The sequence below is a fragment of the Saccostrea cucullata genome, unplaced genomic scaffold (assembly GCF_032062105.1).
Source record: "Saccostrea cucullata isolate Sc308-1 unplaced genomic scaffold, CSIRO_AGI_Scuc_v1 ctg8787, whole genome shotgun sequence".
In the NCBI taxonomy this organism is placed as follows: domain Eukaryota; kingdom Metazoa; phylum Mollusca; class Bivalvia; order Ostreida; family Ostreidae; genus Saccostrea; species Saccostrea cuccullata.
The window spans coordinates 18,224-23,813 of NW_026926407.1; the positions used below are offsets into that span (position 1 = coordinate 18,224).

Below are 5,590 nucleotides of genomic sequence, written 5' to 3' on the forward strand. Positions count from 1 at the left end.
CTTAATATGGAATGCTAAGTACTGTTGATTTCAATTTTTTGTGAACAAAGACATACTAGTAGAAAAAAATGTACATGATGTGTAAGAAAAGCATGTGTAAACCTTATGACTTTATATTTGCTGATTAATTCATTTATGAGTTTCATCTTTGTTTCAATGTAAACATTTATAAGTAGGGCACACATCAGAAACTCTTTAAATTCTGACTATCAGGGTTTAACACAACTATGATATTAAGGAACTGGGGGGGGGGTTTACAAATTAGCCATATTTAACTTATTCTTTAGATATGCTATCTTCAGCTGTTAACTATCATTTGGCAAAGAAAACTTTCATACATTTTAGTTTCAAAATTTGATCATGCATTTTTGTATATATATTGAAATGGAGCTCTTCTTCTTCTTCTAAAGGAGATCAATATAGTTTAAACATGACCATGACCACCAAGCCCTTTTTATTTAAATATATCATTTACATATCAATTCAATATTATAAACATGCATATGTAAAAAAAAATAATAATAAAATAATAAATAAATATATATTACAATTGTATCTCATTGAAACTTTACCTTCAAGTTTTGTGTGTTTCTTTGTTGGTTGACTAACTGTGTATTTCCAAAGGAAGAGCAGACAGTCTGAACTTCATAGAGAATTGATTATAGATGGTTAGGAACAATACATATCTTCTATGTTGATGACTGTATAGAAAATAAAACCATTTTGTTAATATGATGGAGTACTGTGTGAAACAATGCATGTTTAAAAATTGAACAAACATGTACAATGCCAAAAAATGTTCATGAAAATGTTTGTTTTTAATCTCAAAACAAATTGTTTTTAACATTAACTCCAGATGAGAAAGTTCATCATGTTATCTTTAGATAATAAAAAAAGCATAATTACTGTATTGATATCACAAATAAAATGATTATCAAATTAATTATTTGGACACTAAAAGATTTTTTACTAACAGCAGATTCAATTTTGGTTTAATGTCTGTCAGTACTGCATACAGAAAAATACATCTTTTTTAGCATCATCACAGTACAACATGTAGTCCTTAATTTTTTGAAAAGCTCATTACCAAGAAACAAAAGTGAAAATGAAAATATATGTATACCATATATCACACATATTTAGAATCAAAACAAAAAGTAAATAACTTAGAATTAAATCTTTTGTAAATTCCTCCTTTTCTCTTATTAGATTCCTAATTAATATCTCTTTGATCACCATTTAGTAAGTCTGAATTCCATGGCCATCGGTAACATACATGATGAATTATGAAATTACATCATATAATTTATACAAAAGGACTTATTAATATTCTGAAGATCCCTTAATCATGTGTTAATATATTTTAGACAAAATAAGACTGTGCTTATATGAATGTAAGTTAGAGACAACAGATCACATAAGTATTACACAGTAATTAAATTAACCATATAATCATGCTTAAATGCAAAGATGACCTTCATAGGAAAATGTAAACAAAACAAAGACAAACTTACCAGAGATATCCAAATATATGCCCAATAAGTCTATCCATTAAATAATCCAGTGAAATAACATCTCAGCTGATCCTAAAAAATCATACAATTCAGTGATACACAATTAACCTCATTTTACAATGTAAGTAAAGCAATAATTTACAGACAAAAGGGACAGAAATGTAAAAGATACCATGTATTTTATCAAAATTTAGTGAATATTTTTCTGATTGAAATTCAATCATAGAATGATCCATCATAGAAATATTAAATGCACTCTGAGTTACATGCAGGTTATACATGTACAAGTGTAAATCACATGAAATGAGGATAAATACAGCATTTACATTCAAAACAGAACTTTACATAATTATGATTAAATGCAAAGATGACCTTCATATAGGAAATGTAAACAAAAATAAGACAAACTTACCAGAATTATCCAATTATATGCCCAATTAAATAATCCAGTGAAACAACATCTTAGCTGATCCTGAAAAAAAAGCATACAATATTCAGTGATACTCAATTTAACCTCATTTTACAAAGGAAGTAAAGCAACAATTGACAGACAAACAGGACAGAAAAACATGTTTAAATGTAATGCAAAATAATATCTCTTATATATGGATACCTATACTCTAATCAATCATATTAAATGTCATTCGTAAAATGTATTTTTTAAGACAGATTTATTTAGGATCGACTTTTTAAATGATAACATGAATAGCACGCCATACTTTAACCACATGTCAAAACATTCTCTCAAATTACACAGAAATGGGTTATTTAGCATAGCTGACATTAAACATATAGGTGAGCGATAACATAATCACAATCATAAACAATGTGAAACAACTTTAAAAGACCTACACTGTGGATTACAAGCCTTTTTCACTGGGGTAAAATCTTGCGGAGATTCATCCCGAACCCGACTGTATAAAAGATGAAGTCATAGACTGTAAATGAAAAAAGTGTGACGTCATAATCACATTGTATTTATACAGTGGATGACGTCACAATGCATAGGTAAGTTTTTGCACACGCCATTTTACAGAGGATGCAAACAGGTATATATAAGAAAACACAGGTAAAAGGTATATTTCTTTTGCACACGACCCTCAGTTTTTTGCACACGGCACTTTATAGAGGATGCAAACAGGTAAATATAAGAAAACGTAGGTAAAACGTATTTTTTGCACACGGCACTTACAGTAAAGGTATATAAACCAGAGCTGGACATCGACGATCATTCTTCGTTAGCATTCTGAATTCAACACAGGTAAAATATGGCAGAGGAAAATACAAAGGAGACCGTACCAGAAACACAGGATCTTTTAGATGTAGATGACAGGAGAATGATATGCGGTATCTTAAATCAAATGGCCTTTATCATGCAGATAATTCATAATGATATAGGTGATTTTAGAAAAGAAGTGATGGAAAAAATTCGCCAACAAGGAAGGAAGACACACCAGTTAGTGAAAGAAATACAAAAACTGGAGAAAAAGCATCAAGAACCCAAGATTTCAGGGACCCACCAGACCAAACCTTTAGTGAAAGAAGGAGACAAAAAAGAGAAAAAGGAAGAAAACAGAGAGATTCCAGGCCCCAGCACTACTCACAAGAGGAAACTATCCCTGACCACTGATAAGGGACAGAAGAAGAAGAAGAAACAGAAAATGTAATTGTATGTATTTTCATTCTGAATAAAATTCCCTTGTTACTGTATTGTGTGCTATTTGTTATTGTTTTCAGTAAAAAATCCAGGTTGTTATTGTTTTCAGTAAAAATCCAGTTTGAACTGGTTAGGCTGTCTAGCCTGTGAAGCGTGACGTCATAATCACATTCTTGAAATGTTTTTGCACACGGCGCATTTACCTGTGTCCATAAACAAAAAAACGTAGTACCAACGTACCAATGTAAACACAATGTAAGTGCCCCGTATTTAGGGGATAGGATAGTTAGGGTTCAAAGGGGTTAGGGTTAGTTGGGGTTAGGGTTAGTTAGGGTTAGGGGGTTAGGGTTAGTTAGGGTTAGGGGGTAGGGTTAGGGTTAGTTAGGGCTAGGGGGTTAGGGTTAGTTAGGGTTAGGGCTAGGGTTAGGGCTAGGGTTAGGGGGCTAGGAGGTTAGGGTTAGAACTGCACTCAGTTGACCCACTTATCCCCTTCACCAATCAGAATCCAGTATTTTTGACCTCATTTGCATAAAAAGTGCACTCAGTTGACCCGGCCATCGGGGCCCCTTATACTACTTAGGGTGTGGTTCTCAAGGGTGTATTGGCTGTTTATTTTTTTTACGTATGCTTAATATATACCATTTTTTGGCATTAAATCTCATACCCCAGTTTGATGCCCACTGTTCCAATTTTTCGAGATCCTTTTGTAGTAGGTTTTGATCTTTAGGCGATTTAATTTCCCTGAACAAAAGGCAGTCGTCGGCAAAGATCCTAACTGAAGATTTTACTGCGTCAGGGAGATCATTTATGTGGCAAAGAAAAAGTATAGGTCCAAGTACTGTTCCCTGCGGTACCCCGGATTCCACACTGGTGTCTTCTGGGTATTCCCCTTCTAACTGAACTCTCATTGTCCTTTTTGTTAGGAAATTCGTTAGCCAGTTATGGATGTCTCCCCTTATCCCGTACTGATTGAGTTTGTGCAGGAGTCTATCATGGGGAACAGTGTCGAATGCTTTAGAGAAATCCAGGATCGCTACGTCTACTTGGTGGCCCTTATCATAGGAATGTAACATGTCGTGTATGGTTATAGCAAGTTGGGTTTCGCATGAATATCCAGACCTGAATCGGTGATTCAAGGATCTTAATATCTTATTGCTCTCCAAATGCTTCATCATTTGTCGACATATAATATGCTCTAGTAGCTTGCAAGGTACTGATGTTAAGGAGACTGGTCTGTAGTTTTCAGCTGCATGTCTATCACCTTTTTTGTAGATACACGATATATTTGCGCTGAGCCAATCTTTTAGAAGTTTCCCAGTATCTAGAGAGTTTTGGTATATAATCGATAATAATGGTGCTATTTGGTCTGCACATTGTTTCAGGACTCTGTTTGGGATGTTATCGGGTCCGGCTGCTTTTGATGGATTGATGTTTTTCAGCAATTTTACCACGCCTTCTTCCCTGATGATGATTCTTTTTATTCCTGTTTTGAGGTTGATGTTTTTTGATCTTGTGTATTTGTGTCAACCCGAGGTACTCTTGTAAATTCTTAATTTTGTGTCTGTAACAATGTCTGAAAGATCAACCAGACTAAATTCTGAATCAGAATCTAAATCAGAATCGGGTCTTCAAAATAAGGAGACGGACAAATCCATAATGGATGAAATCAAACGTCTGAAATCCTATATCATTACGAAAAAAGATCTGGAAAAGGCTTTGGAAAAAATTGTGAAAAACGTTGTTACTCAAATTTTAGATGATAAAATGAAGGATTTTAATGAAACCCTAAAATAAAATACAGAGAGCTTGAAGAAAGTACTTGAAGAACAAAGCCAGACAATAGATAAATTGAAAGAAAAGGTGAAAGACCTCGAGGCAGATTTGAACGACACAAGACAACTCGCTCGGGAGGCATATCTGACCGCTAATCGTAATGAACAATATTCGAGGAAAATACATTTAAGATCAATGGTGTTCCTCAGGAAGAAAAAGAGGATGTCGTAGAAGTTGTTCAGGATGTGCTAGTTAATGGGTGCGGTGTCGGAATTCAAGAGAAGGACATCATAGCAATTCACAGGAATCCGGGAAAAGAATCACAGGAATCACAGGGGCAATGAAATCAAACGTCTGAAATCCTATATAATTACGAAAAAAGATCTGGAAAAGGCTTTGGAAAAAGTTGTGAAAAACGTTGTTACTCAAATTTTAGATGATAAAATGAAGGATTTTAATGAAACCCTAAAATAAAGTACAGAGAGCTTGAAGAAAGTACTTGAAGAACAAAGCCAGACAATAGATAAATTGAAAGAAAAGGTGAAAGACCTCGAGGCAGATTTGAACGACACAAGACAACTCGCTCGGGAGGCATATCTGACCGCTAATCGTAATGAACAATATTCGAGGAAAATACATTTAAGAT

At 34.0% G+C, this 5,590-nt stretch overlaps 1 long non-coding RNA gene across 1 annotated transcript; it reads right to left on the minus strand.

The window, feature by feature from the left end:
- Positions 1 to 546: 546 nt before the first annotated feature.
- Positions 547 to 2,418, minus strand: LOC134271615 (uncharacterized). Its single transcript, XR_009993059.1, has 4 exons — positions 2,367 to 2,418; positions 1,927 to 1,986; positions 1,515 to 1,586; positions 547 to 701 (listed from the first exon to the last, which is right to left on the minus strand). It is a non-coding gene; the product is annotated as an uncharacterized LOC134271615 (long non-coding RNA).
- Positions 2,419 to 5,590: the final 3,172 nt, after the last annotated feature.